At 52.4% G+C, this 23,889-nt stretch overlaps 1 protein-coding gene across 3 annotated transcripts in view; it reads left to right on the top strand.

Moving 5' to 3' along the window:
• The window catches only part of ZNF423 (zinc finger protein 423), a 343,000-nt gene that overhangs the window by 172,657 nt on the left and 146,454 nt on the right, over nt 1-23,889 (top strand). The window contains exon 1 of one of the 3 annotated variants that reach the window (XM_069552750.1): nt 974-1,372. The exons of the other annotated variants lie outside the window; for them this stretch is intronic. The gene's annotated coding sequence lies outside the window, so the exon portion shown is untranslated. Of the gene's footprint in view, nt 1-973; nt 1,373-23,889 lie in introns of those variants that run through there. 3 annotated transcript variants of the gene reach the window in all.

The raw sequence follows: 23,889 nt of genomic DNA, 5'->3' as shown, positions 1-23,889 counted from the left end.
ACCGCATACACGAGCCGCGCCCTCTTCACCCGCTGCTCTGCTGAGGGCTCTCAGGCTGTCTCTGTGTCGTGAATGGTGCTGCTGTGGACATTGGGGTGCATGCATCTTTGAATCAGAGCTGTTTTCTGGACATTTGCCCAGGAGCAAGATTGCCGGGTCATAGGATGACTGTATTTTTAGCTTTTTGAGGAATGTCCATGCTGTTTTGCATCATATCTGTACCAGTTCACATTCCCACCAACAGTGTAGGAGGGTTCCCTTTTCTTCACACCCTTTCCAGCATCTCACTAACACCAGGTTCTTGAGGTCAGGACCCGGGGGTCCGACCGATTTCAAATTGTCATCCGGAGCTGTGTGTCACTGGCCTTCCCCCTTCCAGTGACCTCTTTTCTCACTGATGAGGGCTGAGGAGTCAGTGTTGAGGGCCGAATCTTGGAAAATGAGCGTGGTGGGAATCCACACTTGCCCGTCCCAGCATGATGCTGATTTCCAGGGCCAGGACAAAGCTCTGGCCCAGCTCTGCTGGAAACCTGACCGAAGGCCGCAGAGGGAGGCGAAGGGAGGAAAATTGCTCCGTGACCTGGCTTTTTACAGCACTTGCTGGCCAGCCGGCCTTGGAGGATAATGGGCCAGCCCTGGAGGTGCTCAGAGCATAGAAAAGGGGGGCTCGTGTGGACGCAGCCGACGGCCACCCCCACTCTTGCCTCAACTCCTGGCCCCCTCCCTGCTTCTTCATTTTTTAACACGTCTTTCTCTGGGGTTGGGGCACCTTTCCTTGAGTGGTGGGGTTTTCCCTGGAGCTTGCAGCCGCTGTGGCTGGGCCAGTTTCTGGGGCCTGGTTTCCATTTGCTGAGCACTCCTTTCCGCAGACGGCACCCCACCCACCCCACCCAGGGCCTCTGAGGGGCTGTCCCCCACCCTGTCCTGGCAGCCCCGTGTTCCTCCTTTAACCCCAGCCTCAGGGACAAGCGCTGGAGTGGGACTGTCCCGGCCCCTCATCTCTGCAGGAATCCCAGGGCTGGTGGAAGAGTCAGAGCTTCCCCGGGCGCCCCTGGGGTCTGGGGCCCTCAACTGGGTCAGCATCTGGCTGAGTGGCCCAGCCTTTGGCCTCCTCTGTCTCCTCCCCCACTCCCTCCCCGAGGCCCTTCCTCTCCCCACTAGCTGGATTCCCCGCCAAGGCGGCCGGAGCAGCCACGCTGGGCCCATCCTTTCCCCGGCTGAGGCCGAGGGTGGGGATGAGTCCTGGGGCTGAGGTCACCAGCGGGGCAGTGGGAAGCGCTTTTCCAGCCCTCGCCTGCCCGGCCGCTGGGTGCCCGGAACGGGGGCATCAAACAATTTATCCTGGGATGTCCCGGTGAGCAGGGGGGGAGAGGTAAGTGGAGGGGCGGGGCTGGAGGGGGAGAATGGATAAAACAGGCTGGTGTCTGCACTGGAACGCCAAGAGTCCCCTTAGAGGCTCCTGGCTCCTTGGGAAGCTGAATGTCTGAACGTTCGCTCAGAGTGGAATCTAACCCAGAAAGAAGGGAGCTGTTTTTCCTGGATTAGGGGAGAAAAGTGAGGGCCTCAGAGGCACTGGTGTCAGATCTGCGTCGGGTCCTGCAGTGTGGGGGTGGCGGTGGCCCTCTTGGGAGCGCCCCGATTTCCGGGTCTGGCACCACTCTCCTCACTGCCCCCCTGCCCTTCTCTGTGTCCGTCCGGTGGCCTCTGGGCTCCCCCGTCTCTGCCGAGGAGGCTGGCCGGCATCCCCGCTGGTCTGCGTGCCCTTTGGGCCGGAGCGCTTGCTGGCCACTAGGCACCTTGGCTCCCGTCCCGTCCCGGGCCCTCACCTCTGCCCCAATTCCTGCCCCGGTTCCTGGCCGGCGGCTGGGAGGTGGCCTGCGTGCCGCCTTCTAGGCCTGACCCTGCCACCCACGAGGCCAGCGTGGCCTCGAGCCGTCCCCTCCCAGGCATCGGTCTCCTCTTCCGTCATTGGGAGACGCGCCAAGAGGACACCGAGACAAACCTCTGACTGTGGATCACCGGACCGTGACTCCTGATGGATTGGCGTGGGGCCTGCCGGTGGGGCGGGGTGAGGGGGGGGGCCTCGGTGGTAAGCGAAGCGGCTGTTTCTTGTGGCCAGCCACTTGTTCTCCGTGGGAAGGAACCAGCGTGTTTCTTCTCTGTCGTAACCAAGCTACCGAAATGGCAAACTTGGGTTCTGCAGTTACACAGCGTTTTGGAAGCAAATTGATAGGATAATGTGTTATTATTGGCTACTGGGTTAATAGCCATTTTGGCAGGCGTGCCAATCCTGTGTGGCTTTGCTGGCGCGGGCGTGAGGATGGTGCGGTGGGTAGAGGGGAACGGTGGGTGCGCATGGCACTGAGAGGCAGGCCGGGGAGGACCTCAGGGGTGGATGCTCAGCCCTGATTAGCTGTTGCTGCAGCCAAGACCAGAGAGGTTGAGAGACCAGCAACGGGTCCCACAGTGAGTCGGTGCTCTAGTTGGACTGTGGGTCTCCATGGGAAGGATAGCTTGGTCTGCGATCTCTGAAGGCAGACAAGTGCCTTCGCTCTGAGCCTCGTGTTAGCATCCAGGAAGATGGAGGTTTGGAATGTGCCCAAGGCAGCTCGGTCAGGATTCGGGGGTGTTGCACGTGCTAATGCCCCCTCCCGGAATGCGCTTCCTCCACGTCCCTTGGCTCGCTTCCTTGCTTGCTCCAGGTCTGTGCTCAAGTGTCACCGTGTCGCCACCTGTCTGGAGTAACACCCCACCCATTCCCTCATCCTCTGTCCTTACGCTGCTCCGTGTTTTCTTTGTTGTGCCGCCTGACTTACTACAGATGGATTTACTGCTGTATTGTCAGCCTCCTCTCATTCCACTGTAGGCAGACTGTTGGGCTTGCTACCCTGTCCCTAGACCCTGGACCAGGGCTGCAGAGTAGACACTTGGTGACATTTGTTGAGGGAATAAATGCATGTAAATTACAATGTTGTTTTAAAAAATGCCTGCCATGTGACAGGAGACCGATTCCGTCTCCTCTCAGAGGATGGTGGGAGTCAGGGATCCTGTTGTTCCTGTCCCCAAGAGGTGGTCAGCAAGCCCTCTCTTTGGGATCATGGTGACATCATTTCTTTTTGCTAAGGAAGCTCAGAAGGGAATGAGTTCCCCATCACTGGAAGGAACCAAACCTGGCAGAGGGGATGGAAGTGCTGGTGGGGAGTGAATTGGATCCCCCTGAGGGCCCTTCTGTCTTTGGGTTCTGTGATGGGCTCAGGGGTAGGACAGTGGGGCCCGCTGTCTCTATCACACGCGGTTAGTGGCTCCTAGTCTGGGTGGTGTGTGAGGATTTGGAAAATTGTAAAAAATGCTCTTGGGAAGGGTAAGCTGAGAGTGGGCAGTATGGCCCACTGTGGGTGGGGAGCCCTGCGGTTAGCCAGGGGTCTGCCCAGCGGCCTCCGCTCTTGCCGCCTCCGATCTGGAAACGACACAGTGATACATTCACTGAGCATTATCTCCCGTGTGCCCGGCGCTGGGCCAGAGTTGCTTAACCTGGATTATCCGATTTAATCCTCACCACAGCCAGAGGAGGCAGAAGGTGTTCTCTGTCTACTTTCTCCCTTGATGGGGCTTAGAGAGGTTCAGTAACAGATCCCAGGTCACCACAGCTGGTCAGGGGTGGAGCCGGGCTGGGAACCTAGCTCTCTGGCTCGAGAGCCGTCCTGGACACGCTCCTGAGGCCCCTGGAGCCAGGCCCCCTTGGCCAGTGTGTTTGCTGCCCCAGCACTTGGAGACAGCCTGGCACGGATGGAGTAGATGTCAGTAAGTGTCTGGAGAAGGAATGAATGAATGCAAGGAGTGTCCTAAGATGAGCAGGAAGTGATCAATTCCTGTTTGGGCAGAGGAAGGAGAAACTCAGGGCAGCGGTGGCCGAGAAGGTGTGGTAGCCGCGTGTGCTTGGCTGGCCTGACTTCCTCCCAGAAAAACTTACAAGGGGGCCACTTGGCTGTGTGTGCCTCGTGGGAGGGCACACTTATTTGTGAGTGGGCAGTAGGGAGATTTGAAGTGAGTTTTGGAGAGACACACACACACTCTGTCTCTCTCATCCCCGGTGCGTTGTGTGCAAAGATACTCACTTGCCTAGTTTTACCAGACAAAAGTGCAAACCTTTCAGCCCACCCCGGGTCACACTGCTGAGGCTGTACCTTTAAGAGCTTGGACTCTTGGCTCATTATTTTATTAAATCTATTCATTTCTTCTGCTCTAGTCTGAATAAATAGAAGGCCTGCACCCACCCACCTCCGACTCTCCCCTCCTGTCCACTCCCAGTGTCTCCTTGGCTTGAGTGAGGCTTTCTCAGGGGCTCGGGCTGAGGCTGGGTCGCTGAGCTCTGCCTCCGTCCCTGCCACCCTCTTTCCCACCCCGACATGTCCTTTCTTCCTCTCTGACACATGAAGGCTATGCTGAAGACTGAACTAGTTGCATTCTGCCACAATATGTGGACACCCCAGGGACCTGGTGACACAGGACAGGCTCTGCCAGGTGACCCCTCTGGGCCCAGGTGGTCAAGCAAGTGGGCAAGCTCATTAACCCCTCAGCTGCCAGCTGGAGCCTCTACCCGCCAGCCCCTGGGCCTCCATCTGATCGGGGCTCCCTTGAGTGGCTCCTGGCACCTTCTTTGCGGTTTGCTTTGTCATCCATCCATCCACTCTTCCATTCTCTCATTCATGCCATGGATAGGAAGGTGTTCTTTAGACCAAGCCCTGGGGCTTCAGTATTCCATCCCTCCATCCTTCCATCCCTTAATGCATCCTTCCATCCACCCAGTCATTCATGCCACTTCCCAGTTGCTCCCTCTAGGACAAGACCGGAAATGTACGCTTTCATTCATTCATTCAGTCACTCATTTATTCAGTCATCCAGCGTATCTGTATTGGCAGGCATCTTGTGGGGACTTCCAGGGATCCATAAATTTGGGGCTTCTCAGAGTTGTCTCTAGGCAGTTCTAAGGCATGTGTACCTGTAGGGAGACCCTTACAGAATAACCCAAGAATAACATTCTTGGAAGAAGATGAACAAGGACAGCTGAAGTGCTGTTTAGATGGAATGTGAATGGAGGTGTAAGGAATACATAGCTCGTTCACAGCCCTGCACCCAGCGCTGACTAATGACCTGGCTGAAACATTCATTTGTCCCTCGTTCACTCATGGAAGATTCAGCAAATGTCAAGGACCTACTCTGTGCCCGGCACTGAGAAGAGATGGTAGCCACCCCTGCTGGGGACAGTGGCCCCCAGCCGGCCGTGGGCATAGCACCCTCACCCTCAGGGATGCTGAGCTGGGGGCAATGTCTCCTCTTCCCAGACACCCTGTGGGCAGGATGTCGTGGGTGGCACATTGTGCCAAGGCTCCTGGGTGATCCATCACTTTCAGTGGGTGGACTTTCTCGGTTTACCCCTTTACATTATATTAGCTTTCTTAGTCTCCTCTAAGGTGTATGTGTTGGCGTGGGGGGTTTCCAGTGAGTCAGGCAGTCACATCCTCCAGGTTCTGCTGGATTCTGTCTTGGGGCAAGTCCTTCCTTCAGACCTCAGGGTTCTCAGGGTCCCTGTGTGCACAATGGGTGGTGGCTGGGTGCCCCCAAAGGTCTGTTTCAGCCTGTGAGTCTCAGGTTTCTTATCTGTCAAATGTGTTTTTGGTAATATTGCTGCTGCTGCTGCTGCTAAGTCGCTTCAGTCGTGTCTGACTCTGTGCGACCCCATAGACAGCAGCGCACCAGGCTCCCCTGTCCCTGGGATTCTCCAGGCAAGAACACTGGAGTGGGTTGCCATTTCCTTCTTCAATGCATGAAAGTCAAAAGTGAAAGTGAAGTCGCTCAGTTGTGTCTGACTCTTAGCGACCCCCTGGACTGCAGCCTACCAGGCTCCTCCGTCCATGGGATTTTCCAGGAAAGAGTACTGGAGTAGGGTGCCAGTTTACGTGTGGCTTAAAAGGATTAAGACATGCAAAACATTTATGCCTAATAATATACTTAAATAAAAAAGAGCCTGGCATATAGTAAGTGCTCAGTAAATACAGTTAATGATGATTTTCAAGTCTTTTTAGGACAGCAGTCACAATGCAGGGTAAGATGAGGGCCTGGTTACAGCGTAAGGAGGTGGAGGCCATTCAGGCTGAGGCAGCAAAGGTAGGGGCAGGGGGAGGGGTGCCCAGGGAAGGGTCAGTGATGCCGAGAAGAGACCAGGGGATGACATGCCCCAGTAGAAATGCCTGGACATCAATTGCCTTGTTGTCACTTGGAAGTCAAATCACAGCTGCTCCAAGGGGGATCCTGTCATGCCAACTCAGCCACGTAGGGCTCCTCCACGTCACTGTGGTCTGGACCAGGTGGCCACCTCCCTTGCTGCTGCCTCTGTCTCTGTGCCTTCCCCAGGCCTGCTAAGCTGCTCTAATCTCCTCCCTCTCTAGGTGGGGCTGGGGAGGCCTCAGTGATCTAGGGCTGACAGCTAGGCAACAAAGCCCACAGTGGCAATTTTTCTGGAGGCTGAAACATGAAAATCCAGGGAAAATTGAAATTTTCTCTGCTGAGTCGCAGATTTGGATGAGTATAAAGGGTGAGTAGGGGCCTCAGAGTGGCTGTGTTACTGGCCCTGGCACATCGACGGGGATCCTCGGGCTCTTCCCCTGCTGTGGGGCCCAGCCTACCTCTTCTCCCCTGCCCACTTTTGGCCAAGCACTGTGCTGGGCACACAGCTCCAGTGTTCCCAGCAAGCTCATAGCCTGGAGGGGAGCAAGGGACACACCAAGCCCTGCAAGTCCTGCCCAAAATGTAGGCCAGAGCAGGGGCTCACAATGGATGCCTGATACACTTTGAGGGATTAGTAGCCCAATTCTAGACGGTTCAGGCAATTTCTACTTTACTAAAAATTTTTTGGGGGCCATGCCGTGTAGCATGCGGGATCTTAGTTCCCTGACCAGGGGTCAAACCTGCAACCCCTGCATCGGAAGTTTGGTGTCTTAACCTCTGGGCCATCAGGGAAGTCAACTTTATTGATTTAGACTGTGTCGGGTCTTAGCCAAGGTGCGTGGGATCTTTGTTGCGCCGTGTGAGGTCTTTCCTGTGGCGCGTGGGCTCAGTGGTTACAGCGCACAGGCTTTATTGCTGTGCGGCATGTGGTGTCTTAGGGGCCCGACTGGGGATCAAACCCATGTCTCTTGCATTGCAAGACAGATTCTCAGCCACTGGGCCACCAGGGAAGTCCCAGTTCATGCAATTCTGATCAAGGTAATTATGTATGTCTTTTAGTGAACTTTACAAAACATCATACCCATGATTTCATCAAGATAATTATTTGGGATTAAACTCAGGTATGTAGCATTGTTAGTCCTGAGGAAGGTGAAAGGACAAAGCTGAGTAATATGATACAAGTAAGTAAATAAATAGGACAAAGGTCTGGAAGGTGATGTGAGCGTAGCCAATCCTCTGTAGACTTGGCCTCCGAACCTGGTGCCACAGCCTCAGGTACGCGTTGAGGATGGCTCTCCTGAACGCAGAACTTGAGGTCCAGGCGAGGCTTCGCTCATGGCTCAGATGATAAAGAATTTGCCTACCATGCAGGAGACCTGGGTTCAATCCCTGGGTTGGGAAGATCCCCTGGAGAAGGGAATGGCTCCCCACTCCAGTATTCTTGCCTGGGAAACCCCATGGACAGAGGAGCCTAGCAGTCTATTGTCCATGGGGTCACAAAGACTCAGACACAACTGAGCGACTAAATTCTTGGGGCTTCCCTGGTGGCTCAGATGGTAGACAGTCCGCCTGCAATGCGGGAGACCCAGGTTCGATCTCTGAGTCGGGCATATCTCCTGGAGAAGGGAGTGGTTACCTACTCCAGTATTCTTGCCTGGAGAATTCTGTGGACAGAGGAGCCTGGCGGGCTACAGTCCATGGAATTGCAGAGGTGGACATGACTGAGCGACTGACATTTTCACTTTCTTTTCTGTGATGGGAAGGTAGGCGCTCCAGGAAGAAGGAATGAGGGGCAGGCAGGGTGAGGCAGGGAAGGGAAAGGCCAACACTGGGGAGGAGTGTCAAAGTCACGGCTGTGGACCTCCGGGCTCAATTCTGCCGGGAACTTCATGTTTGTGCAGGATGCCCCACAGGCTCCAGTCCTTCTGTGGTTGAGGATGACTTTGGGGGTGCGTTAGCTCCTGCCCACCCTTCTAAAGACAGGTAGAGCCTTGGAGGTGAGACCTCAGGCCCTGGGGCTCAGCACATCCACCGCAGCTGCGGCTAAACCGAGTTACGGGCTGTGATGTCCTCACCTGGAGCGCCTGCCATGGAGGCCCCTTCGGCTCCCCATCCCCAGGGTCCTCTTCTGTAAGGTGAGGCCATGCTGTGACTGTCTGGCAGAATTGCTGCGGCGCACGTCATGGGGCAGAGAGAGTGCGTGTTTTGAGGGAGCAGCCATCCCCCCAGCTGTGGGAGGCTCCTCAGTTCTCCAGGTGCTGGGGGCACCCTCAAGCTGGGCCTCAGAGGGATGTGACTGAGCTGAAAAGCAGCGGATGTGGGCTTCAAGGTCAGACAGTGTGCCTGCCTTGTCCATGGAGATCTGACCCCCCAAGCCAGAGGAACACATCCCTCGTCAAGAGGTGTCTGAGCTGAAAATGAGGACACGACCTTGACGTTCTCCCAGGGTTCTTGGGTGGGCATCCAGCCTGGGCTCTAAGTGACGCTGCCTCCATGGTTGGGGGGGGGGGTTGCCCACTCAGTTTCATTCCCTGGCATCTGGTGATTCACACACACAGCATCTCAGGGTGATGAACAGCGCGGACTTCGAGGTCAGGTAACCCACATTCAAAGCCCAGCTTGGCCATTTCTAACCCATAAGATCTGGATGTGCTAATTAACCTCTGTAAGCCTCAGTTTTCTCATCTACAGAATGGGGACTGGCATTAACTGGTCAGATGGTTGTGAATATTAAATGGGACAACGTGTGGCAATGGAGCAAACACTCAGGAAATGTCTAGTGTGCAATAAATGTCATTTATTATCCATGTGTTGGAGGCACATATAGAATATATATATAATATGAAATATACTTGTTAATCGTCTTTTTTCCGTGTCTGTAAACTCTGGGTTAGGGGCTTCAAGTTTGAGGTTAGGGGCTCCATGTGGTTTTCTCTGATACTGGGTTTTGTGAAAATTGTAATATGAATCTGGTCATTTTGTTCACATTCTTTACCCTCATGGAGCACTTCCTCTGTCCACACCTCCAGTGAGAAAAGACTGGGTACAAGCTGCTTTCTATAGATGAGTTGAGGAGAGCCTAGGGGCCAAAGGTTTGCCTCAAGGTCACCCAGCTGCTTGGGGCTACAACCAGCCCCAGAACCGAGGTGCCGGTCAAGCCCGCGGGAGAGGCCTAGGGCTGGTTTAGTTGCATTCTGCCTGGACCCAGGCTGACCTGGGGGGAGGCAGCGGCTCCTGTGTGGATGAGCTCTGATTCTCCCCGGGGGGCCTCCTTCCTTCAGGGAGCCCCAAGACCTGCTCAACCTGGCTAAGGCCCCGCCCAGATGCCCTGCCTGTGACCTCCCCCAGCGCCTGCCCTGAGTGCTGTGAGCATAGAGCTGAGCCCTGTCTCTGGGGCCTAGGGGCGGGGCCTGAGGCGGGGAGGCTGCCGAATGGGGCAGCGTGGCAGTGGGCTCCTAGGACTGCTGTTGCCGAACCTCGGCTCCCAGGCCCTACCTGGCACTCTCTCGTGTCTACTTCCGGGAGCAGCTGGGCGGGAAAATCATTTTGGGGGCAGAGCCCAGGAGTGACCATGCAGACTTCAGCCTGCTGTTCCTGAGTTTTCCAGCTTCCACGCTCACTTCTTTTTTTATTCGATGTGGAGCATTTTAAAAGTCTGTTGTTTCTGAGTGTTCCAGCTTCCACGCTCACTTCTTTTTTCCTTTTTTTCTTCGATGTAGAGCATTTTAAAAGCCTGTTGAATCTGTTACACCACAGCTTCTGGTTTATGTTTTGTGTTTTTGGCCACGAGCCATGTGGAATCTTAGCTTCCCAACCAGGGATCGAACTGGCACCCCCTGCATTGGAAGGTCACGTCTTGACCACTGGACCGCCAGGGAAGTCCCTCTAAGCCCACTTCTGCACTGGGCGTCCCAGGCTTTATTCTATTGAATCCCTCTGCCAAGACTTCTGCAACACTCGAGTATCGCTCGTGCTATGATTTACCTAGTAGTTTTAAGTCCTCTTTTCATACTTTAATTCATTTACTTAATTTTGCAAATGGAAAGTCAGTGTCATTTGCTGTAAGTAGGCAGTCAGTAATCTTAAAAGTAAATTGAAAACAGACCCAAAGAAAAGCCTACGTTCAAGTTATTCCTGCCAGAAGTTGTGGCATTCTAAAAACCCTGAGCCTTGGGGTCTGTTCTTTCTTTGTTGGAACGTTGGAGAGAAATTAAAGACACAGCACCAAGTGGAGGCCTTCTCCTCGGCCTGATGGTTGAAAAGGAACTGAAGGGGCACGGACTTTCTCACTTTGTGGCTCAGTGTTAGGCTGCCCCTGAAATCATCATAGGTTCTAACCGTGGTGCACAGCCCATGTTTGAGGGAACGCGGGTCAGAGGAGGGCCTCCTCCATCCTCGAAGCCCAGTTTGAGTGCCCCCACCTCCCAGCATCTCTAGATGAGGAAATGGCACCCCAGTCTAGTACTCTTGCTGGGATAATCCCATGGACAGAGGAGCCTGGCGGGCTACAGTCCTTGGGGTCGCAGAGACAGACACGACTGAGCACGCACACGCGTGCACGCCTCCCAGCATGGCTCCCCCTCCTGCTCACACGTCCCTGATTCTACCCAGGAGTGAGCTGGCTGGCAGCCACTGGCTTCCCCCAGGCCAGAGCTCCCTAGAGCCCCACAGATGAGCGGGAGCTGCTCCAGGCAGACACACCCACCCCCTCGCCTGGACGCATCAACCTACTGTCTCCTTAGGCCCAGATGAACCTCGAAATGAGTGCCTGACCATACCCATGAGGGAGACCACTACCCCCGCCCCCCTGGGATATGCTAGGAGGTGAGGGAGCTGGGTGCTGAGTAACAGGTTGGTTTAGGTGGCCGATAGAGGGACATCTTTGGTGAGCACCATGGCCTGAACAAGGGCTTGGAGGCTGGGCTGGGTGAGGCCTGCTCTCTGATGACAGGAGGTGGTTTTGATGGCTTTCTGGAGAAATAGGGAATCATTCTAGGCTCCTTCCACTAACTGCTGTGAAACTCAGGGCCCTTCCCCTCTCTGAGTCTCAGATGTCTGCTCTGGAAAATGAGGAAGATGATGGTGGGCACCATGTAGGATGGAGGTGGGCATTTAAGGAGGTAAAGCTTATGGGGAGCTTGGCGCTGTGCCTGGCACTCACGGAGGGCTCTGCAGTTGGTGGCTGCAGAGTGGGACTAGGCTGTGGGGAGTGGGAGGTGATACTAGCCTGAGGTTCAAAAACTGGCTCAGTGTGACTGTGTCTCAGACCTGAAAGGACACAGGAGACACAGGCTCCACAAAGCCTCAAAATAACAGTGATGTCAGATGCCACAATTCAGGGTGAAAAGTGGCCTCATGGAAGTATCTCCAGGGTCAGGGAGGGGCACTGATGGTGGCAGAGGGAGTCAGGGAAGTCTTCCTGGAGGCAGTGTCTTGGAGGAGCACCTGCTGAGTAAGCTGGGCATGCTGTGGTAGCAGTACAGGGCTTCTGAAGGTGTAGCTCTTTCCTCCCCACGATGCGGAAAGAACATCCTCTCCCTTTCAGAGCCTCCACTCCAGACGCCACACGCTCTTTTCACTAAAGTTGGCAGAGGAGATGCCCAAATACTTCTCAGGAGCTTCGAGGACTTGCAGACGATAGCTCCGACATCTGCAGCTAAAATGTAGGAACGGGAAGAATGCTATCCAAATAAACTTAATCCTAATCAAAGGATTATTTTCTTACAGAAAAGCCTCACCTATACTTAATAGTTTTAAATTGTTCCGGGTACCAATTAGACTTTTAATTTTGCTGTTCCCTCCGGCGGCTGGAGGATGTGTGTGGTTTGCGTTTAATCAGAGTTGATTTTTTTTTTTTTTTTGCTGGTTCTGGGAGAGGGGAGGAGATGAGAAGACTGTTTCGGGGTTTCCTTCTGGTCCTACCGGGGCCTGGTCTAGGGGAGAGTTGCTGGGACCCTCGAGTTTGGGGCTGTCTGATGGGGCAGTGTGGACATCTCCAGGGAGCAAACCAGAGTCCCCTCGTGCCCGGTTAGAGGCAGCTGGGAGTTTCTGCCTTCACATTTCTGCCTGGAGTACACAACGCTGAGTTAAATGTATGGATTATCCAAAAATTTCTGCAGCAATAGGGTGAGTTATTATTGATTCACAGAGCACGACAAAACATCGCTGCATGAATTAGCAAACAGCTGTTTCTAATTTGAGTTTAGAACGGTACACAGAGGAACTTGTTTCTCTGTTCACTCCTTTCATTTATAATGAATTTTAATCACCGCTACAGGTGAGAAAAATGTAGAAACAAGCTTGTATCTTGTGGAAGAAACAAAGGAGAGACAGATGCTAACAGATTTCCAGTCTGTGATAAAAGGGATGTTTTGGTACACTTTACATGTAATTAGAGCGCAGCTGTTTCCAGTCCCAGGTCCACGAACATGGCCGAATGTGGGCTCTGCCGATCTCCAAAGGGAGTAAAGAAAAACAGTGATTCAACCCTGAAAGCATTTCGCTTTCTCTTGAGTTGAACAGAGAGCCCTTCGCTCCGGCCCTTGGCAGTGTTGTTCCGTAAAGGCTGACGGAGGTGACTTCAGAGGTGCTGTCTCTGCGTCTGTGATGGTGGGAGGCTGGTGGGCTGAGGGTGGGGTGTGCAGGGAGCCCCAGCCAGGGGGCTGATGGGAAAGCTCTCCAGAGCTCCTCTGCTAGCTGCAAGCACCCCATCTTTGGGGAGCCCCTGGTGGGGGAATATCAGGCCCTCCTTTCCTGGCAGGAGTTGATGGTGACACTGCACATTAGCTAGTTTGATCATCGCCAGCTCTCGGGTGAGTTGATGAGCACTGGCTTTCCCCCCACCCCCGGTCTGTTTAATTTCTGCAATAAAACTCAAGCTCAATTGCATTTTCAATATCAGTGCTAAGTAAATTTATCTAAGGGATGGAGCAGCCAGGCAGGCTGTGTGTTCTGTGAGGTCAGAGGCTTCAAGGGGAAAGGCTGATGTCTCCTTTCTGCCCTGCGTGTCCAGAAGTCCTTTGGGGATGGCAGCCCTAGTGGGTGAAAGGGGCAAGGGTGTCCTGGGAGTCCGACCTCATTCCCCATCCCCTCCATCATGCGCCTGGAGACTCAGGTCCAAGTTCCAGCAAGGCTGCTGAAGCCCGAGCTTCTGTGTTTATATGACGAGAGGATTGGCTGGGTGCTCTTGAAGGCTTCTCTGCTCTCTGATGTCCTAGGATTGTAAATGCAAGGACCCAATGGGCCTCTGTGCAGGCTGGGTGTCTTTTGCTTTGAAAACCACCTTCTGAGGTGGTAACTGCTGGTCCTTAACTTAGACCTTCCTGGTTGTTAATCAGAACTCAGGAAGATGGGACCTCTCACTGTCTTGTGCTATCCAAACCCTCATGGCCATTGCCTGTCTCTCTTGCCTGCCTCTCTCTCCCTTTCTCTGCTCTGTGACCTTATGTTGAGCTGGGAGGGAGCCAATAGCCAGTGACTATTTTTATTTTATAGAACATCTCTTATATATGGGTGCATGTGTACGTGCTAAGTCGCTTTAGTCGTGTCCACCTCTTTGTGACCTTATGGACTGTAGCCTGCCAGGCTCCCCTGTCCATGGGATTCTCCAAGCAAGAACATTGGAGTGGATTGCCATGCCCTCCTCCAGGGGATCTTCCCGACCCAGGGATGGAACCTCCATCTCTTATGTCTCCTGCATTGGCAGACAGGTTCTTTACCACTAGTGTTACCTGGGAAGCTCTTCTTTTATGTAATGTGTTACAAAAATTCATGTATTTCCTCTGCATAGTAACTCTATAATTGGGACTGCTATTGTTCCCATTTTACAGATGAGAAAACTGAGGCTGGTTTCTTCTTCTGTGAAACTGAGATTTATTCACATGATGGAGCTGGGAATCTGAGGCTCTGAAGTCCAGCTGCTGGACTCAGCCACTAAGCAAACACAGGTGCCTTCAGGGCCAGGACACCTTGAGATGGGGAAGGGAGACCCGTGGGTCTGGACAGACAACAGAGGAAGCACGTCTGGTTCTAAGTGGGAGCCACATTGCTGATCCATCATGGATGCACCAGACCAGGTCCCGTGCCTCCAGGTCTTTGCCCCCTCCTTCTAGAAAACATGGGCCTGGTTTAAGACACTCGAGTTCTTGATTTCTAGCTGTTGGCATTTTTACATAATAACTGATGACCAGGTGGTCCCCAGACTGTCTGGCAGGAGGACAGCCACGGTGGTCTTTGCCCCTCTGCTCAGGTGATCATTCCTCTCAGTCCAGCTGACTGAGGGTACATCCCAGCCTTTTCATTTGCCATCTGCTCTGTGACATCGGGGTGTGATCTAACCTCTCTGTTCTATTTTCTCATCCTTGGAGCTGACCACACAACTTATAGTGTAAACGCAGATACTTTGTGAAAGAGGGATACAGGCTGGGTGGAAAGCTGGGTTCCCTCCGGGGTACCTGGGAGTGTGGCACCCTGCTTACTTGTAATATGGGAATAGCCACCGCCACCACCACCTCAGCCATGAAAAGCTGCTCCAGTGTCAGAGGGATAACGGGTTTGAAAATGCTGTGTAAAATTTTAAATGCCAGACAGTTGATGGGATTTAGTTAATGAAAGTAGTACAAGTTACACTGGTGATCTTCTTGTCCTGTAGCCAGCATTTACTGAACACTCAGCAGCATATGCACATTTTTTTAAGGTAGACACTTAAAAAAATAAGGTAAATTAAAAAAATTATGCATTTTTATTTGGCTGCGCTGGGTCTTAGCTGTGGCACACGTGGTCTTCAGTCTTAATTGCTGCATACAGAATCTGTGAGTTGTGGGAGCTTCAGTTGCGACATTCAGACTCTTGGTTGCTGCCTATGGGAGTTAGTTCTCTGAGCAGGAATCGAACCTGGGCTGCCTGCATTGGAGACGTGGAGTCTTAGCTGCTGCAACACCAGGGAAGTCCCAAGGTAGACAGTATTATTGCCTCCATCCTATGGATAAGGAAACAGGGGCTCAGAAAGGTGCAGTGATTTGTCTGTGATCACACAGCTAGTGGTGACAATTCAGTCTACGTGAGCCTGAACTCTCAAACCGTGGCTCTGCTGTCTCCCAATGGCTGATGTGTCCCTGATATTGACTGAGTCTCTTTAAAGTAACGCGGGTGGTTTTGACTCCCCAGAAGATTTATTAAGGGCCCGGATGGCAGTTATCTGTTGTCAGGTGGCATTTCAGCAGCTCCCAGAGACAGCTAGAAAAAGGCATGCAGAGCCATGGCTTTCAGTCTGTTGGGCGGCCTGCAGGCTTTCAAGGCTATGTGCCCAGTGTCCCTTAGAGGCAGGTCAGAGAATAGGACCCGACCCTTCACCCACCAGGGCCAGCTGGGGAAGCAGCCCCTAAGGGCAAGAATGCCTTCGTTCTCCTCAGTTTGGGGTTGCTGACCTCTGCATCCCAGCCTCCACTCCAGTGCTGTCTGTTGACCCCTGAAACCACCACCCTCCCGCCCCACCTGCTTATTTTTTATATCCAAACTGAAAGAATGATCCCCAATTTCCCTGTCTGTGGCCTCAGTGGGCATGATGATATCGTATCCACAAAGGCACTCTGCGCTCCCTGGAGCAGAGAAGGGTGACTATGAGTTGCTGTTATTTTTATTAAAAGCATAATTTTAATTCATGATTTCAGTTGGAGCCATGTCAGTTCCTGGTAACCTCTATGGGGCTTCTTAACCTACCTCTGAGCAGAGACCCTCCAGCTGCCTCATCCCTCTTCTTCCCCGGGTGGACTCCTGATTTCTAAGGGGTTGGACCTCCATCCTTTACACCACACCTTCAGATGTCCCTTTAGGAAAATCAAATACCTAGATGCAAGACTGACTGCTTACATGAAAGATTTTTTTTTTTTTCCTCTTTCAAAGTGCTTCAAAGTAGCAAAGCATTGGTTGAGAGTTGAAACTTGAGATAGTAACTAATTGACAGAGAGGCTGGGCAGTCAAGAGCAGAGAAACCTAAGAATGGACCTTCTGTAAACCCTTAGAGGTCCAGGCATATAGAGCAGGCTCAACAAATATGTGCTGAGGGAAAGGCAGGGAGATATCCAGCAGAGAGCTAGGATACCTACTATCTGCCATTCCTTATTCCTGTACCCAGGGAAGCCATCACTAGTTGATCACAGACTCTTAGAGCTACAAAGGCTCTTAGAAGACCAATTCATCTGATTCATTCTCTCCGGAGTTGGGAAAAGGAAAGCACAAAGAGGGGATGTACTTGCCCATGGCTATCTAGTGCCAGAATCTGAACCTAGTTTAGCAGTGATCTCATGCACTGTGCTTATGGTTTCACCCTGGGCTCATGGCCTCACCCTCTAGGCTTAAAGTTCTACACTCTGGCTTTGCCCTCTGTGTCATCTATTTTTTTTTTTTTAAATGAAAAGTAGCACATGTTTGCAGCCAAGCCATTTTATTAGCCTATTTCCTGCCTGTAGAATCTGGGGGTTCCACATCCTTCTTTCATCTCCTTTTTGGTCCAGGCTGGCAGTGTTTCTGCTGGTGTAAACTTTTCAGGAAACTTGGTGGTCTCCTGTGTATGTAATGGGGAATCTATTCCATTGGATAAGAGGTCCCTCTGTAGATTTCTTTTCCCCCTAGATAATCCCATCTCCACTTTCGGCTTCTGCTGTGATGGTTCCAGGGCAATGCCCTCAAATTTCCTAGATGCTCTCTGGTGAATCACATTCTTAATCTCTTCAAAGAGCCTTTTGTGTGACTGAGTGCTCCAACCTTTTGCTTTTTCTGAGATACAAGCAAACTGTATAGTCACACAGTCTTTTCTCTAGAGCATGCTTTGCTGATAGTGAATCTCTTAATTATAATGTCTTTTGCAATCTGGTTCAGCTGAGAACTTCTATAACAGTCTGCTCTCAATCCATCTCTTTCCTCTCTACCATAAGAAGCAAGAAGAAACTGGCCATACCTCCAATAAGTTGTTTGGAAATCTTCTCAGCCAAATATCCATTTTTTACCCATTACAAGTCCTGCTTTTCACATAAGTGGGGGGTGTGATTCCATTAAACTTCCTGCCACTTTATAACAAGGATCCCTTTCTTCCAGTTTCCAATATCAAGTTCCTCATCTTCTAAGCCCTCACCATCAATCCCTTTAATGTTCCTGTTTCTCTTATCAGTCTGTTCATGATATGTATGTATTTTTTATGGTGACTTAGATTTTTTTCAAATGTACTCCTTACTTCCTTCTGAGTCTTCTCTGAGTCATTAATATCTGTATTTCTATGAATAATCTTTTAAAGGCAATATAGGCATTTTTTTTTACCACACTCCTGAAAATTCTAGTCACTACCCACTGCCCAATTCCAAAGCCACTTCCACACTTTCCTGGTATTTGTAATAGCACCCCCCCCCCCCCCCGCTCCTGGTACCAATATCTGTTTTCATTTCCTACTGTTGCTGTAGCAAATTAGCACAGACTTAGTGGCTTAAAACAAGAACAGATTATTATCTTACAATTCTGTAGGTCAGAAGTCTGGCATGGATCTCCCTGGGCTAAAATTGCAGGGCTGTGTTCCTTTCTGAAGGCCCTGGAGAGAATCTGTTTTCATGCTTTTTCCATTTTTAGAGGCTGCCCACATTCCTTGGCTTGTGGCCCCCTTCCATCTTCAAAGCCAACAGTTGTATCACTCTGACCTCCTCTTTTGCCTCCCTCTTCTGCATTAAGGACCCTTGTCATTACATTGGGCCCTCCCAGATAATTCAGCATAATCTCTTTATCTGAAGGTCCTCTAATTAGCGATCTTAATTCTATCTACAACCTTAATGCATCTTTGTCATATAATGTAACATATTCATAGTTTCTGGGGGTTAGGACATCAACATTTCGTGGGGTGGGGGGAGCATTGTTCTGCTTACTACAATCTCACAGATGGGTTTCGCCCAGGCTGTTTAAGCATCCTGTTGTATCTGCCACCAAGTGAGGCAAGAGGCCAGCTACAAGGGACTTCCAGTGGCTACAGGGACCACTATAGGTGGTCCAGTGGCTAAGACTCTATGCTTCCAATGCTGGGGGCCTGGCTTCTACCCCTGGTGAGGGAACTAAATCCAACATAATGCACCTAAAGATCCCACATACTGCAACGAAGACCTGACTCAGCCAAATATTTTTTTAGAAGAGGGCAGCCACATTCATTGGTGCTTGGCATCAGAGCCAGCTTCTGGTGATCCACTGCTGACTTTGCCTGCTTTGGGACACATCTTTGTGGCAGGTGGGCTTGTAAAGTGTGAGACCTCTTCGTGGCTCTCCTTGAGTTACAGTGCTTGGCACCGAGCAGCTTCTGCAGTGGGGCGGGCTCTGAACTGGGCCTGGAGATGCAGTGTAGTCTAATCGTGAGTGGCTTTGGGGTGGGGGTAGTGGTGCATTTGCTACTTGCTAACTCTGTGTGCTCAGAAAGTTTCTTTCCTTCCTGGAGCCTCAGTTTGCAAGTTATAAAGAAGGAGATGTAATAACAGTGCCTGTCTCATAGTGATGTTGTCAAAACTAAATGAGAAAATGCTGGCAGAGTGTCTGGTTTATACAAAATGCTCCAGAAGCAGTAACTACAGTGGTTTTTGTGAGTTTAGTCCTGGATCTGTCTGCTCCTGCCTTGTGGCCTCTGTCTCCCCATCTGTGAGGTAAGACGAGCGATGGCCCATTCACTTCCTCTTGCCTCCCCTCCCCCTTGCACTGATGTTGATTCTACATGTGTGCATGTAATTGAGTCAAGGAGTATTCTGGGATGGATGGCCAGCTTTGCCACCTGGTAAGAGGTAAGGAGCAGGGCAGGCACTCTTTGTCCCAGGTCTCTCGCTGGACTCTATGTCCAGTGTTCTTTCCTCTGCCCCAGTGCATCTCCCACAGGCGCCAATCCACCTACTGTGTGCAGCCTGGACTCTCCACGGGGCAGCGTCCAGGGCAGCCCCCGGTACAGTCCCCTGTGCTGGGGTCACTGGTGGACCTGGTGGAAACTTCACTCCTGGGGCTGCTCAGCTTTTTTCCCCCTCTGGAGCCTGGCGGTCATTTTTATTCACCTGAATGGAACTGCCCATTCCAGGAATGTCCTAGAAACCTGGAGCTGCCTGGGCATCAGCTGTTTTCACTTTCCCGCCCACGGCAGCAACCCCTTCAGTGCTCTTTTCAGAGCCATCTATTCCTCGTGCAGAGCTTCAGTGATGGATGGCTCCCCCCACCACCTTCCTAGCCTGTGCCCCTCGCTGCAGGAAGGGCCCCTTTCTGCAAACTCTCGTGGGCTAGCTACTCTCCCCCTGGCTTCCTGGACTTCTTCTGCAGCTCTGACCTTGATTCTCTGTGACAGGAAGAGCATGGAGCTGAGGGTCCCAGCCATCCTGGGTGGTGGCCACTTGACTCCACCTAGTCAAGGTGTGTGTGAGGCCATGTTCTCAAGGCTGCAGACTCAGCCCGCAGAATTGACCCAGTGTGGCCACGTGAGCTTGGGGTCTTCTTCCGCTGATATATCCTGAAGCCCAGTTAATGTTCTTTTTGCTACCTAATTGAGTTTTTATCGAAGTTTCTGCCCACTTTTATGCTTATTTTTGTTCTCTTCCTGCAGCCGACAGCAGAAGACCCATATAACCCATTTCCTATCAGCCCTTTTTGAGGATTAGTCATTTTTAAATGACTGCAATTTCCTTTTTGAAAGTGATTTTTATACTCATTTTTGTTCTATTTCTTTAGCTGTACTTACTCTAGGTGAAAAGGGGAAGCCAAGGATCTGATATTAGTCACTGGGTTTTCCTCTTGATCTTCTGCTGTGACCATACTCTCTCCCAAAAGATAGAAGCAGGGTAGCATGGTGGATCAAAGAGTCGGACACAACTGAGTGACTACACACACACAGCCTGGTGGGTGAAAGCACCGACTCAGAACCAACTAACTAGGTTTGAACCCTGGCTCTCCTGCCTGCAAGCTGTGTGGCTTTAGGTAAGTTACTCAGCCTCTCTGTGCCTCAGTTTTCTCACATGAACAGGGAAATAATAATAGTGTTGCCTATCTCATTGGGCTATTGAGAGGACTGAATGAGTTAAAAGAATGCCCGGCACATAGTAGAATCTATCAAAGCATTCACTTGGAAATGAAAAGGTGGCTGGCACAGCTGGTCTTCCCTTGCATCTGCCTTTTCCCTGAGTTCTGAAACGTTCAAGCTGATGGAGATCTCGGGGTTGCCTTCACCCCGTTTCTGCACCCCTCCCCTTTCTGCAGTCTGCCCAAGGGTATGTGCTGCACTGGTTTCATTTGTGTGATGACGAACAGCACGAGGGGAGCATGGCTGCTGTAAGGAGCCCCCTTCTGCCGACCCCTCCCCTGCGCATCCATCTTGAGTGTGCTGGCCCTGGTCCTGTCTCCAGCCTGCTGCTAGAACAGTAAGCTAAGTGCCCCTCACACAAAATGTATCTGGAGGGATGGGACGGATGGCAGCAGCCAAGGTTAAATGTTGTGAGAGTAAAAGGCTTTGAACAGGGCAATCTGAGGTGGGTCTTTTATTTGTCAACATGCCCATTTCCCCTGATTGGGCCTTTTCAGTTTAAGGAGCCTTATTTCAATTCGGATGATTATAATCTCAGCAGTTGCTCAGTTTGTTGCTCCCAAAATAATGTGCTTTGCTGTAGTTTTGAGACTTATTTACACAAAAATAAAGCCAGCTGGGCAGCCCCGTGATGAACCTCAGGGGGCTATGGTGCTGGGGCAGGTTGACCCTCCTTCTCAAAGGATGGATGAAGGGGTGCAGGGGAGAGTAGACCCTGAGATCCTGGCCACACACCGCTGGGGCTTCTGGCTGTGTGACTGAAGGCAAGTTACTTACCTCTCTGAGTCTCAGCCTCCTCATCTCAAAAATGGGATGTTGCCGATGGGAGGATGAAAGGAGAGTATTAATTGCGGTAATAGAAGCACTTAGCACAGTGCTGGCACTCGGGACATGCTCGCTAAACGTAGCTGCTAATTTTATTAGCACTAGTGGTACTCATTAGTGCTAATTATGATTATTGGCCAAATAGCGCTTTTGTTTATCAGCTTTATTGAAGTATAATTTGCATACTGTAACACTCCCTTGTTTTAAGTGAGCAGTTCAGTGACGTTTAGTAAATTCACAGAGCTGTGCGGCCCTCACCGCAGTCCAGCTCGCAGGCATTTCCATGATCTCTGAAGGATGCCTCTTGCCCATTTGCAGTCAGTCCCTGCTCCCTCCTCTGGCCTCAGGCAATCACTAATCTGCTTTCTGTCTCTGCAGATGGGCCTGGTCTGGACAGTTCATGTGAATGGAATGAGTGCTTCTTCACATTAAATTTTCTCATCCACCCCTCACAGCGCATCTCTGTTTCAGATGTGTGAGCTGACTTCAGAGTTTAGAGGAGCGCTCGTGGGGTGACGAGTGAACGCAGGAGCAGGGTTCAAGTGCAGGTGTCTGCTCTCATCCTTGGACAATGTGAATGAAAGGCGTGTGCAGGCTTGGTCTTTCGGGTCGGTGTCTTCCTTGCGCTCCTCACCCATGAACCGGCTGGCTTTGGAGCCTGGATCCTCCACTTGTCAGCCAGCTTTGACACCTCCTGGGCCTCGGGGGCCCCTCCCCACAATGCAGACGGTTGGGGCTCAAAGAGGAGTCAGACCGTGACTGCTTGGGAGCTTGCCATGGGGCCCCCTCTCTCAGTCTCACCTACGCAGGTGTCTTGCACGACTGACCTGTGTCAAGGGCCCTGACAGTGGACAGGCCTGGCGCTGTTTTCCCCTAGGGGGCCCTCATGTGGCTGTGCCTCAGTTTCCTCGTCTGTCCAGTGGGAGGGGCCCTGGTCCCCACCACCTCTGTGCTGGAGACAGCCCTTAGTGATGCACACAGGAAAGGCTCCATGGCAGCTTGCAGGAGTCTGAACTGAGACATCAAAATAATAAAAAGCCAGTGGAGCCTGGCCAGAGGGCAGGGGTGAGTGGGTCCCCCAGCTGCCCTAGCTCTAGCCACCTCCTCCCTTGAGTCCCTTTGTCTGCACCCTGAGGAGCCAGCTGGCAAGAGCCAGGAATTACCAGGCAGGGGCTGGGACGCCTCCTGCCACATCTAATCCAAGGAGCCGGCAGTGCTGGGTCCTTCCCGTCCAAAGGCCCTGTAACATGAGGCCCCCAGGGGAGTGGATGCCCTCACTCTGGGAGGCACCCCACGCTGGGTTGAGTGACTGGGCTTCGGGGGCGGGGAAACTTCAGGGAGATTGGGACTCCAGGTCAGGAGCTTCGGAGAGCAGCATCCTTCCAGGCAGAGGTCTGCCAGTCGTGCCAGCTGGGGTCAAGCACATCTTCACGGGGTCAGAGCCAAGGGCACGGGCGGGCACCAGGGTGGGAGTGGGGCCTAGGAGCAGGCTCAGAGCCAGCTCTGAGGGGCCCTGGAAGACCCTCCAGCAGGCCTTGTTGTCTTTTCAAGTCTTGGGATTGGCAGTTATGAGAGACTGGGGCTGCAGGACCCCCAGTCTGAGCCACGCGCCTCCCTGATGGTGTGTGTTTGTGTCTGCAGGTGAGTGTGTGTGTATGTTCAAGCCTATGCGTGTACATGGATGTGATAATGTAGGAATGGACGTGTGTGCATATGAAAGAGTACGTGAGTGTGTGATTGTGTGTTTGTGACGGTGTGCATGACTGTGTTAGTGTGTTGGAGTTCACATGTGAGTTGCAGGAGTGCTGTATGAGTTGTATGTGTGCGTGAGTGTGTTTATGTGTGTAGGCGTGTGAGTGGTGCTTGCCCAGCCTGGGAGTGAGGTCCCCTGCCTTCCCTTCTAGAGGATCTGGGCTGCCTCTAGCCAAGAATTTCTGGGTTACATCTGTGAGGGCTTTTCTGAAGACTCAACCAGGCTGGCTGGGGGCTGGAGAGGCGGGACAGTGGTCTATTTCCTCGGGGTTAGAAGAGCAAGGTCAGTGCAGCCGAATCTGAGCTTTCGTTTGTCTCTTTCCTGTCCGTAGCAGCCTGTGGTCCCTTTCATTCATTATTAAGTCTTGAATCCACCCAACACGAAACCTGAGCCATGGAACTCACTCCCTGCTCAGGCTGCTTCGGTTCCACCCCTGCTGCTTCTCAGCAAACTTCACTGGTTTAAGTTGCTGGGTCCAGTGTGCCTTTGTTTTTTCCAGAAACGGCCAACCCCTAGTTGGTTTCGTTTTCCTCTGAGGCTGGCCTGGCCAGCCAAGGCAGGGGCTAGGGGGACTTGGGGAGGTGGGGGTGGCCCCTGTCCCTGAGGAGGGTGGGCCACGCCGGTTGTTTGTGCAAAGCCCCACCCACGACCTGCCCCCACCCTCCACCCCCACCCCGCCCCCACCCCCAACGCCACAGTGGATTTAAGGGACCATGAGGCTCTGAGCTCTGAGGCCATCTGGGTCCTGGCCCCACCTCTGATCACTGTCCCTTCAGGCCATCTCCTGGGGTTCTGAGTGGATGTGGGGAAAATCCAGGGGTGGAGAGGAACAAAGAAGACCACCACCCTTGGGATGGTTTGAGCTGGGAGCCCCTCGGATCCTTCCCAAGTCCCCTACCCCTGCTTGTGCCCTTGGGCCTGAGGTCCTTGCGCCTCTTATGTCCATGTGCACCTGAAGCAGTAGTCCCATCTCTATCAGCCCTCCTTCCCCATGGAATGTAGCAGGGCTGAATTC

Source organism: Ovis canadensis, chromosome 14 (genome assembly GCF_042477335.2).
Source record: "Ovis canadensis isolate MfBH-ARS-UI-01 breed Bighorn chromosome 14, ARS-UI_OviCan_v2, whole genome shotgun sequence".
NCBI classification, from domain to species: Eukaryota; Metazoa; Chordata; class Mammalia; order Artiodactyla; family Bovidae; genus Ovis; species Ovis canadensis.
This window is presented reverse-complemented; position numbering and strand designations above follow the sequence as displayed.